Source organism: Amblyomma americanum, chromosome 8, assembly GCF_052857255.1.
Source record: "Amblyomma americanum isolate KBUSLIRL-KWMA chromosome 8, ASM5285725v1, whole genome shotgun sequence".
Classification (NCBI taxonomy): Eukaryota; Metazoa; Arthropoda; class Arachnida; order Ixodida; family Ixodidae; genus Amblyomma; species Amblyomma americanum.
Genome location: NC_135504.1, coordinates 38616073 through 38629611, shown reverse-complemented (window position 1 = coordinate 38629611; position 13539 = coordinate 38616073).

The following is a 13539-nucleotide window of genomic DNA, read 5'->3' as shown; positions in this document are numbered from 1 at the left end:
ATTGTTACACTTCAGAGGAATGGACCATTACCTTCCATATTTTCGTAAGGGCATCTACAATGATTCAATATTAAAAGTTTTTGTACTATAATGTTGGGCATGTGTGCACTTTACACACAACCCTCAGGCACCACGCAATGTGTGGTTCCTAGCAGAGAGTGTCTCCAAAGGGAAAATTTTGCAGTGATCCACCTTCCTCCTACAATATATAAGGTGCTTGCCGAGACTCAAGCAAATCAGTTACTAAAATAAGGGAGGGGAACTATAGCCTACCTTCGGAGCTGTGTCGCTGACACTAGCGACAGCTTTGGACGAGCAGCTAATTTCAACACAGAAAACTAGCATTGCAGCTGTACCAGACACCCAGGTGGTCGCAACTGTTCCGGAGACTTATATACAAGGCACCTCTTTCTCTCTATCTTCTTTCACTCCCACCTTCTTACGGCGTGGTTCCGGTGTCCACCGACATGGCACCGACAATTACTGCGCCATTTTATTTCATTGAAAAAACCAGTTTTCATTTTTCAGCTATACGAAGGTTATAAAGTGAACATAGACCTTAGATATAGAATATCACCTGACTCCAATGAAAGATTTATTCTACCTTATTGTTGTCTGTATTGTAAAACAAGAAAGAGAAATGGAAACACAAAACTTATAAAGGGAACGACCTCCGTAAGGTGCTAAGTTGACTTTGCATCTAGAAAGCTTTTATCATACATGAATCGTCCGGGAGAGGAGAATACTGTGATTGTTGATACACAGCCTAAAGAGTTTATGTAGCTTGCGCTGATGTTCAGAAAAAGTATGTGAACACAGATATCATCACTCAAGTCAAATTTTAAACTGCCATCCTTCTAAACCCAAATGCTATAAGAGCCAACCACAAAAATGAGATGGCATTTGAAGATGACGAAGTTTGCAGCAAATAACAGAATTTCTTGAGATGGATATCATAGATCAGTCTTGACTGTACTCGGGAGCACATCAGCAATAAGCAATTCATCCCAACGATGAAAGAATGCATGCTCAATCAACTCTGGATTTATATAGAGTAAACAGTTCGTGGTCCAAGGCGGGAAGTAGCCCTTCTTTTCTAGCCACGGCTTCGCCGGCAATGTGGTTGTGTGGAACGTAAAATGATTTTAAGCGATAACGTAAGGAGCTTGCTGTGCAGAAAACCCGGTGCCGGCCATCGTCCTGCGTGTGGCGGGAAAGATCCAAGAATATAAAAAAGGCTGAATATATAAGTAAATCATAAAGTAAATGGCCGCCATTGGGGTTCGAACCTAGGCCCTCTGCGGGCCAGGCGGGCACGGAACGCATAGGCCACGAAAGGTCTTTTTTCAATGGTATTTATTACACCGAAAGTATGTTCTATTTACATGAACTATATATACAAAGCTTTCGGGAAACGCCGAGAAAGTCATCTCAAAAAGACACAACAACGGAGCACTAGGCCGGAGGTAATGCTAAGCACATCACCAAGAGGGAGTGCCACTCCAGTTTAAAGTCGGTCTGATCATACACTTCCCTAAAATGAACAATCATTTGGCAGAAATGAGATTATGTCGAAGCAACTGATTCACAGCCCCATTCCATCATTTTAGTGTCCCATAGCATGTGTTGTCCAATCAGACAAAAAAAAATCCATCAAGAGGTTCATCAACATATCGATGTCCGGCAAAGTGTCATATGGTATGAGAAGTCAATTAATTCGCATTTTCAAGGTTCGTTGTAAGACATCCCAGAACAGAATTGCGTCCTTGCAAGAGATGAAGCAATGGCCGCCGCGGTGGCACAGTGGTTATGGCGCGCGGCTGCTGACCCGAAAGACGCGGGCTCGATCCCGGCCGCGGCGGTCGAATTGCGATGGAGGCGAAATTATAGAGGCCTGTGTACTGTGCGATGTCAGTGCACGTTAAAGAACACCATGTCGTCGAAATTTCCGGAGCCCTGATAGGCTGAGTCTCTTTGGGACCTTAAACGCACGTCAACCAAGCCAATAGATGCAGCAAATTTCAATTGTTTGAGGAGTCAGGGTCATCACACAGGCGGCAGTTCACAGATGTCACAAAAATGCCTTTTTTCTGAAACCAAGCCTTCGCGGGGCGACGTTTCCGTATGTAACTTCTAGAAGAAAGTCTTAGTGCACGGTGAAAGCAACATTTTTCGCACCAGCGTAAGGACATCGTGCCCTGGCAATCCAAAGTAGAATGAGCGGTAAATAGGGGGAGGGAAAAGCATCGAAATAATGTCTTCGTGCAATTGTTTTCGCGACACTGAAAGTAAGAACTCTGCTGAAAAACGGACTGCCAGGATATGCATAGCAAAATGTACCTCGGGCATAAACCCACATAAACAAGGATAGTCAGAGGAGTCATAGAGGACACAATCAGTGCGGGTTAAGCATTAACTAAATTTGTCTGCAAAAATTCGTGAAGTATCGGGTAACAAGTGTGGGGGAAATACATAAAACGCTAACAATCTGCCGCACATAAAGATGGACTAAACCTAGCCCACCCGCGCTTACAGGCTATAAAAGGTAATCACGTCGCATAGGTTGAATGTATGAACTGCAAACAAAAGTTGCAAAGACTCTGTTGAAGTGATGCTGTTGAGAAATGCTGGAAAAGTGAATAATCTGCAAGACACAGTAAATTTTTTTTGCTAGAAACAAGTTACAGACGGTAGACTTGCTGAGTATTGACAGACCATGAGGGACAAATGTCTGATTATATTATAAAGCCGATACACGATCTTTCCAATAGCTTTTGCTGCGCCTGTAGGCGCTTAACGGTACGCGTAGGTACACAAAACTGATCGCTAGTATTAGAACGGTCCATCTTGGCACCCGAAAGTGTGCCAAACTGCTCAGTTAAGCGCCACGAAGGGTGGTTGGCTCTAGCGTGTGAGAGGGGCATTTATTGGACGCGTTATGGTGTGCATGACTTATTAACGTCTGTTAGGAAGTTTACTTAGGTTATAGTAAGTAATAAAAATAACACCGAACATAAATATGCGAATTATGCGTCAGAAATTGCGCGGAATGAAAAGGCGGTGTTATGGTGCTATGGTGAGTAAGTAGTGGCGCCGTATGGCGTACTCTGTAACCTATAAAAATATTGGTGATTGATAATCGGTAACGTGATAGCTACTTGAGATTTTAATCCGTGACCGTGATCAGTAATAAATTGAAGGTTGGTCATCGATGAGAAGAGAAAAACAAAACGAATGAAAAGAGAAAAAAATTGGCAGTGGTTTAACTTGGCTAACACCGGAATTCAGCGAAAAGCAAGGACGCTTGCTAAGCGTCTGAGGCTCGTCCATGGCAGCTCCGCTACACGCTCGCGACAGCCGTTCTATATACACCCACATGACCACGTGGCTATGAAGTGGTATCACGTGGTCTTACGACACCCCCATCGGATGTTGTCACGTGGATTCACACCACCAAATCGGATGTTCATAAGGTCAAAGGTCAACCCGAAGGTCACCCAGTGTAAAAGGTGAACTAAAGGTCATGGGTCATGATGAGGGGTCAAGGGTTCAACACCATAACTGTACCGCATATGGTCATACACGGCTATCCTTGGTTGGTATGAAGGTCGTCCAAGGTCATCGTGCCGCCTATCTGAAGACTGGTTTACCTAGCGTAGTGAAGCATTTCGCTTCAAACAATCTTCTCAGACATTCATGAGAAGGATACTCTAGACTGGAACACGCGTCACACGAAATTCTACGTTTCCTTTCATTTGCTCCTTTTTCAAGAAACATTGAATTCTCTAACCACGGAATATTATTTCACCGCGTGGAAATTTTGTGCGGCAATCATAAAAGTGGGTGAAGGTTCAGCGCCTACTTAAGTCATATCCAGCAATTCTGGACAAATGCATTTTTGAATGGGAAACTCTTTACGAACGCAATTTTTTCATAAAATGTAAGATTTCACTACAACACTCAACGTACCCGCATATCACCCGACCGGAGTCTTGAATTTTTTTTTGTTAACGTTTTTGCCATCGACAAAAGCGTTCCCAATGATTTTTAATGTTACTCTTAATTTTTCGATGCGACCGATGGCAACAATTTGAAATACAGATTTTGATACATATCAGTAGAATGGAACATTACCTTCAATATTACCGCAAAAGTATCTTACAATTTTTCAATTTCCAAAAAATTTACCGAAATCGCTGAACATGTCTGTTGCAGCTGTTTTGATCGAACGTCGAGCGAATGTTTACATCCTGATGCCCATATACTGCAGATGCTGAAGAATGACTCCATAAGCTCGTCTGATGGTGACCGCATATGAATGTGTGCCCTTTCCTGAGAAGATTATATAAGTTTTGGAATACTTAGATCGTTCATTTCGCTAATTGCCACCTGAAGAGTTCGCTGTGGAGTTGGCTATTAACAGGCTTGTTGACCTGTTTTGAATAATTTTGTTGTTATTTACGTTCTTTTAATGCGAAAGCATTAGACGTTTTTAGGATACCGGAGACGTACCACCGGAGGCGTATACCGGTTTTCCGGACCCCTCTTGCGCATGCGCAGTGACGTTGTTGGGGTGAGGGGGAACCACGGCGCGTGCTCAAGAGGGGTCCGGTAAACAGGTATACGTCTCCGGTATGCTAAAAACGTCTATTATATGGTAATGTAGCGTCAGCAAAATGTGTCCGCAAATTTTGTCGGCACGATTATGTCATTCTGTGGAGATAATTGTGAAAAAGTTTGATTGTATTAGTAGCGCTTGAGTAGATCTTGAAATGGGAAAAATTTGTTTGATGAGCTGCAATTAGTTAATTAATCAAATTAAATTAATGAAAATAAATGCTGTCTTTGAAGCAGGTTTTGTGTGTCTGATTTGGTGAAAAAAGATGTAAATTCATGAGAAGGCTTATTTAGTATGAAAATGACATAAAAACAAAAAAATAAAATATGGTGAGTTGAAAAAAAACAAATCAAATAAATAACCAAAATTTCAATTAATTAAAAAAAGATGAAATGAGAAATGAAGGGAGAAAGGGAGGAAAGGGTAAGGCTTTTGCATTTCTGCTTTAAAGAGACAAGTGCAATCCTGCAATTTTTCTGTACTGGAGTCTGCATCCATTCCTGCTATGTCTCACGTATGGGAAAGCAGTACTTGTATATAAAATAAATAATTAAAATAAATAAATAAATAAATCTGTATGCGCTTCCCAGCGTGCAGTCTAGAATGAAGTCAGCTGTTACAACAATATTGTGCATAATGCGATCGTGCATAAACTACTAATATATAACTCAATTTTCACTAGTCATGTAACCTACGCTCATTTAGCATGGGGAACCACAACAGATGCGAATATCAGTAAGACACAAATGCTGCTAAAGAAACCCTTCGGATTATAACTAACCTTCCACGTGACTCGCATGCTACACATCTATTCGCTGAAATCAAAATTGTGCCAGCGAAACGGATGTATGAATACATGCTCATGCTTCAGTATGTAAAAAAGAGACACCCACCACAATACTACAAGACATTGCAAACCTGAGCCCAAATGAAAAAACAAGACCACTTCGCCACATCCCGCCACATCCCGCCACATCCCAGCCGTACGAATTATGGACAGCAAAGGATTGAACATCAGCTATACCGTATACTCTGAACAAGACGTTCTCCTTAAACATCCATCCGCTTTCCCTCACAGCTAAAAAATGGAAACTGCAATGCCTCGCATAAATTTCACTTTTTGATTTCAAATTTCTTTCATGCAGTTGCTTGTGTTTTTTCTTTAAGTCTTGTATTTTTTGTGACCACAGTTTTTCTTGCAGTTTGTGCTTCTGCATGTCACTTCACATCCATTTTTTTTCGTTGGAAAACGATTGTTTAAAAGTTATTGTCTACATGATCTGTATAGCTACGTGATAAAATTCCTTGTTCTTTCTGTATGCCTTTAACAGTTTTCTTTTTCTCTCGAATTGGTGAGTTTCTGTTCAGTCTAACGTAATGCGCCACTCCTGCTGCCGTCATTGTCAGTAACGGTGGCGCGGTTCCCGTCAAGCCGAAGATTTTTGTTGGCTTTTTTGTTGCGCTCCTAGCGCTATGATATGGTGCTAAATAAATTGAATTGAAAAAAAAATTACCGCAGTCCCTTAATTAATGCACACGACGCTGGACACAACCCGTCACGAGAGCGGATGGTGGTTGGTTCGACAGCCAATCGTCCGGTACCCATCGAAAGAAATGAGTACAAGCGTTTCATGAAACGGTTTATTGATTGCATGGAACGCGAATTCGCACGCTCACTGAAGCGACCAATTCCAGGCCACAACAACAGCCTTTCGTCCCACCGAAGCGCGGCCTTGTGGTAGAGCATCCGCCTCGCATTCGGGAGCTACTGTGTTCGAACCCCAATGCCACCGGGCACCCACCGGTTTTCGAATGGGTACAAGGTTTCCCCAGGCCTGGTGCTCGGCGATTTTGGGGTGAGATGCTTGGGAAAAGGGTCTTCGACCAAACCGTTGCCTTGACGGATCAGAGATAAGTTCCGCCGTCAAGCAACCCTAAATCCGCCTCGTGCGGTACGTAGAAGCTCATTTGTAGCCATTTTTTTTTTCTGGTGGCACAGCATGCCGAACTCTCTTCGAAGACTGAGAACCATTCTCATCTGCTGAACTCTCGTAGAGCGAACTCATTTAAACTTCTTCGAACTGGCGAAACCTGTAGATCAACTGAATATCTAATCTAATCATGAACCACCTTTGCAGGCTGAGTGTTCGAAACAGGTTTTGCCCCCCCGTGGGGTGCAGCGGGGTTTGCGGGGCATCTTCCAAGCACACACCCCTGAGGAAGCCGGGCGCCGAGCCGAGGGAAGCTTGTACCCATTTTTACCGGTGGGTTTTCAAACCAACCACCTTCCGCAGCCGAGGCGGACGCCCAAGCCCCTATAGACCACGAAGCGACGCAATTTGCCCTGCTCGAGACCATTCAGCCAGGCAAACCAAAAGCGCGACAATGTAGCCTCAGCTGGGGAGGGACATGATTATTGGAGGGATATGGCATCATGATTACAATGATGACAATGAATTTAAAAGGACTACAACCTCTGCCCATGAAAGGGGGTGCATATTAAGCAGGGGCCTTCTGCAGGCAGCGGCACATATTTCGCCATTAAGTCATCGAAGGGGCATGCCTTTCTTGACTAGGCCAAAGTTTTGTTTCATGATTTTAGAGCTAGCTTCTCCTGACAAATGTTATCTCCTAGTCAAGACGTTGTGCTTATCTTATTCGGTAAGGTGGGGTTTATTTCTAGAAGCTTCGGAACGGGAGCAGGGCCAACGGCTGTCCAAGATCAGCCAGTCCAGACTGAAGCGTGCACTGGGTGGTGGCCACGGGCTCCCGCGTATGCCCGTCTTCTACTTAATGGTTAAGAGCAGGGAAGGAGTTGCGACTTACCCCCAAAAAAAGAGAAGCATGCATGCTTCTAACCCACTGTTCTTGTATTTTTTCTTGATGTATATGTTCTAATTTTCTTGAAACCGGAGTAGAACAGATTGTAACGAGGAATTTGGCGAAGCTGCTAGCTGCAGCCCCTAGGTATTGCGGTCTATGCCATTCCAATGGGAGAAGCTGGGTTTTTACAGCTAATCTCAGTGATAATGGACTGGGGTTTCCACAGGATTTAGGTTATAAACGGTCCCCTGCACACGCAAAAGGCAGCGACGTTTTGATGTCTCACCTAATATATCTATGTGTACTATACTCCTCAGCGAAAGCGAGGGTGCAGAGGTAGTAGAAATAGTTGTGACGTATTCTTTGAGAGGTAATATTAGAAAGGGTGAGTGTCTTTAAATAATTAACTAATCGGTAATGTATGAAGATATGGGTTTATATTGCAGAGAGATTCCAGAGGGTAAGCGAATGAATAAAAGGTAACATTAGCGGTTGCAATAGTAGAAATTAAACATAAATTAATCACGAGGATGGATAAAAATTGCTGAGAAGAAAATAGCATAAACGCATCAGAAATGCACACAAGGGCACATCCAGTAATATTCGGCAGATTATTAAAATTACACACCATATATTCATCTCAATGTACCAACAGATAATCGTTACAATGATACACCGTAACTCACTGCAGATTTACGTACAAACTACGCGGCAGAATATCGGCGGAAAATTTTATATGTGAACAAAACAAAAATTTATGATATGGTTTCACCTGAAATTTTCAAGAATGCATGATAAATCCACCAGAAATGTAGGCAGCAAGTGCGCATGACAAAATTTGCAGGAAACTTTGTGTGAAAATTCAACAAGAGCTTTATAAAAAATCATCATGGAATTATAAGAACGCGTCGCGTGATGCGATTCAACAGTAATGCTGCAGAAATTCAATGATTTTTGTTATAAGGGGAAATGTTAGCCCAAAAATGTACAGCATGGGCTGGCTGCTATAGCACACGACCGGCTTCACTTGCGTTGCTTGTGTGGAGGCTCTAACCCCACCGATATAATAGACAGCTTCGAACAACGCGCTAGCATAGCAAAAAAAGTTACCAAAAACTCTTTGAAAACATGAGCAAACCATCCTGTTTGGCCTCTAAACACGTCTATATGTGGTGGGTTTGAAGAAAATAAACCAGCGCAGCCAAAATGTCCAGCTCAGCCAAGGTCACGCACATAGCTCGGAGAGAGGCAACAGAGCCCGTGTGAAGGTTGAAGGACTACAGGTGTCTAATTTCCGCTGCATGTTTTCTTGGTGATCGCCTAGGACCACTGAATAATTTATACTTGAAATTACTTCTCTCGTACTGTTTCGGTTTCATCAACCGAACGATGGTTACGACGTGTAAGGTGTTGTTAGGTTGCGCCAGGCATGAGAAAAACTCCAATATAGCCACTTATACGTCGTTTTCTGTAATTCCAGCCCTTGAAGTCACTGGTGTAATGGTTGTAGCGAATCGAAACCAGGTGTCACCGATTATATTGTAATCTTCTTTATTCCCCACGTGATATTAACATCCATAACACGTGAAGACCATCTTTCCGTTGTTGAAATTCAGACCAAAACAGCATCAAGAGAAATTTAACTGTAGATCAGTTAGCGGCCGTATGGGGAATGCGATAGGGCGAACGAAATATGTATACTGAACAGCTCTGGACAAAAGCATTTTTGAGCAGGAAACCGTTGATGAACGCAAATTTTGCATATAACGTAATATTTCTCTAACAATCAATATATCCGCAGATCACCTGACGGCAGCCTTTCATTTCTTTTCTATTAACTTTTTTGCTACAGTCAAAAGCATTCACATTGGTTCTCTAGGCAGTCTTAACCATTCGATGAGACCAATGGAAACACTTTAAAAAATTTGTTACATATCTGAATAATGGAGCATAACAGAATCTTGCAATCCATAACAAAATCTTGGAATTTTTCAATTTTCAAAATTTTTATCCGAGAATGTTGGACAAGAATACCTAGCCCGTCATTTGAGTGAGGAAAACACGTAAGCATGAATGTTGTGTCAGCAATACACCCTGGCCAATCCCCCGCCATGGGCATGGGCCATTAATCCTGCGGACACCATCATCATCATCATCATCATCATCATCATGGTGTCTATACTCCTTTAACGCATAGCACCCTCCACCACGAATAATAAAAACGTAACACAAGAGGGCCAGCAGTACGGTGCGTCACTTTGGCCGGCCGATTCCACCTTCTAGCTGCCGGAGAAAAAAAGACCTCCTGGCAGTGAATAGTCGTCCGCTGAATGCCAGAGGCGAAAAATGAACCCGTTTCCGGCAGCCTTCGCACCAGAGCGCGTAGCTTCCAGGCTGCCCGAGAAAACAGAATGTGGGACAAGAGCCCGGGGCATTCGGTGAGTAGTCCGGCATTAGAAATGTAGGCATTCAATATGGCGCCGAAGGAACGCTGGTGACGTCATGTGAATGCCCGGGAAACATTTTTACAGCTATGACATCAACGCAGTAGCATTACAGTACCCGCTGCTCATTTATGTTTTCTATGAGTGTTCGGATGGAAAGAGAGTATACTCTGCGCAGTAACACGGTAAGCTTACATTCGTATGCATTGAATGTGGATGTTGGCTTCTTAGCTGCTTGCTAAAGAACACATTACATTTTGCAGATGTTGGGACCTTTGTTGCATATTTTCTTTTTGCGCATGCTGCTTTCTGCTATCGTCATTGCTGCAAACACCTAAGTTACTTCAGTGCGGCTGAAAATGATTACCCGCTGCTGAGGCTGAGGGGTTAAGGCGCTAGGCTACTGAGCCGGAGTTGCCGGGCTCGAACCCGACCGCGGCGGCCGCGTTTCGATGGACGCAAAACGCCCAAAGGCGCCGCGTATGCTGTGCGATGTCAGTGCACGTTAAAGATCCCCAGGTGGCCGAAATTATTCCGGAGCCCTCCGTTACGGCACCCCTTTCTTCCTTTCATCTATCACTGCCTCATTTATCCGTTCCCTTACGGCGCGGTTCAGGTGTCCGCCGATATATGAGACAGATACTGCGTCATTTCCTTTTTTCAAAGCCAAACCAATTTTCATTTTGATTTTCTGAAAATATAAGTTTCCCTTTATATCTCAATTATTCTCTGATATTTTGAAAGGAGTTAAAGACATGCGCGTCTGAGTCTTTAAATGTGCTCGTCTTGCTTGTACTTCTTGTATCAGGCTTTCCGATACTTTAAATCATACCAGACTAATACCGCGCTTCACAGAGACGATCAATAAGTCCTCTAAAGTCGAATTCGCACAGCTGGTCACAATTGTTAAGCCACGCTGCAAAATCAGCATTACTCCTAATTATTACCTTTAATTTCAGCTCGGCACTGTCATGAGGAAGAATCACGATTTTTCAGCTCGGGTTGAGCTCCCGGGAAAACTTGATCGCACAATCTATCAATGTGCTGAAATACCCATGTTACAGGGATCTTACTTTCTTTTTGGTTGAGCATAGCAGCAGTACATGTATTCAGTGTTCTTTTTATCTGTAGTTTATGAAACGAGAGAAGTAACGATTGGAAGAGCTTTTTCCTAACCTTAATTGAACACATAAACATGTATGTTGCTTTCGTTAAACAAGTAGAGTAACCATGCAATTTCAATCCCGTCAGCTGTGAGACACACTGGTTTAATGACAACTTCACAGAAAAAAGGGTCAATGTGAGAGACACTTGAGTACTATAATCGAGCTAATGCATAGAACTCGTACACTGGCTTTTGAACGGATCCCGTGTCCGCAAGTTTTGGTGGCCACCCTAGAATGGGGACTCCAATGAGCAATACGGGTAATACTGTGTTTTCCGAAGTTTTGGGTCTTTAAATGTATTCAATGGCAGGTGCCACCGGAAAGATTTACGGCAAATCTCTGCTCTTCAAGAGCATAATCGATGTAAAAAGAATGAAAAGAGTCCAGTAATACTACGCTCGAAATATGTTTGTTATGTTTTTGCAGTTACGATTTGAATATTATATTAGCATTTAAAGCAGAACATTAGCGCAACGTTTAATTTGAACTTTAAACAAACATTTTGCGTGCAGAAGTAACGATGATTTCTTACCCTTTAAAATAATAACAGCATTTCAAGTGCAGCAGTTTTATACATAATATTTAGTTTCAATTTTAAAGAATATTTTGCTGTGCAACATATAGTTTTTTCTTGTTAAATAACGTTCCAGTGAAACATGCAACGCTTCTGAAACTTGCAAAACATTTTTTTAACATTATTACAGTGCCTCGTGCTACACTGGTGTATCATCAGTCATCAGCTCACGAGCAAAATTAAGGCCTTCGTACTCGATAACAAACAAGTTCACGACTGCCTGTAAAACGAGTGCAACATTTATTCTGGGATCTAAACATCTGACAAATGATTACTAAGACACCTACACATGTTTAAATTATTAAACTCCTTTAATTTAGTCTACACACGAGTTGAACATCAAGCTAGCAAGAAACGCGGGGCAAATCAACAATCTGCTTCAACGCTCCCAAATATTGAATGGCGGTCTGAGGCGAGTGCTGCGGCTAGAGGATGCCTTATCCGAAATGTCTGCCGAGTTCCACGTAAGATGTTCGTACTAGCAAGTGCCTACAAACCATCCTCTTTTTGTTCCATATTTTAAATTCCTTAGATAAAAAATTTGCACTGAAAATAGGTGGAACAGGGACAAAACTAGTATTGTTCGAAAAAGTAGTACCAGGTCTACAACTTAAGAGCGCACAATTTGATTCACAGCTGGCTAGAGACGAAGCAATGTTTTGAAGCAAGATCACTTTCTCGAGACTTCAGGAAAAATAACGATGCTTTCAATCACGAGCAATATTTTACCTCACTGCATTTATGAGTTGATTTAATAATTTAAATAAACACTGCTATTACGAAATATCAGCATATGAATATCACAAGGAGCAAAAAAAAAATCATTTGCTCCGTTGAATAGTTGACATGATAGTGCCCTTGCGAAACCGAAGCAAAACTCCTTCCTCAGTTGCGTGCTCTGGAGAGAATTGATTGGAAAACAACCGTGTTATCCTAGTCCCTAATTGCAAATTTTTGTTTCACAAGCGACTTCACGTCACTTTTAGAGAATGTGGCTCCCCGTAATGACTTTGGGTTATTTGCCTCCATCTCTTCTGAAATTGGCACGGGCGGAGCATTAATATTTTCCAAGGTAGAAAGGCCCAGAACTGGGGCAGTTTCTAGCTGTTTTCAACAGAGTAGATTGTCGCCGGTAGTCGAGTAACAAAATGAAATCGGTTTGGCGAAACAACTTCATTTTGGCCATCCAGCGATTTAGACATCAGCCCGTCAGCGCTGGCATCAGAGGCCAACCCTTGATCAGCTAACGAGGCGTCCTATTCCGCAATACTCAACACAGCAATCTTACACCTACAGCAGCACTATATATCCTCTATTGTCATTCCTCAGATCACTCCCCCTGCCTTCACAGGGCCGGTTGCTAATACGAAACTCATGTCCCCACGGGGCTAAACTAAAATCGAACCAGACCTGGCATTAAGAGGGTCAGGGCCATGTGGCCGTGAAGGTACCACCTGGCGGCATGAGGCGAAGTTGGGGAAAGGCACAACGCAACAGGTACGCTGATCAAGTTAAGAACAGACTTCGTGACCCAGATCGGTTTACATTCAAGATGACGCCGTTTGGTCCGGCCTTGCTGACACAGGCGGCCTGCTTGGCACATCAACTTTTTTTTTGGCTTATATCCGCTGCTAAAACGAGGAAGACGCTCTACTTTAAGAGCAGTCAATTTTTATGTATCAGCAAAGTTTGTAATGCATGAAATTCAATGTCCGATTACATTTTTACTTTCCATGGTCCGGTCTCTGGTGTTTGGCTTCCCTTTGCCAGCTTCTCATGCTCCCTCTCCATTTTGCCGGTCTGCACAGTACCACCTGTGCAATCACCGCCCACCCTAGCCCTACTTTGGCGCTTACTCAGTACACAGGTGTACCTGTGCGCCCTGGTGGACGCCGTACAACGCCTATTATACAG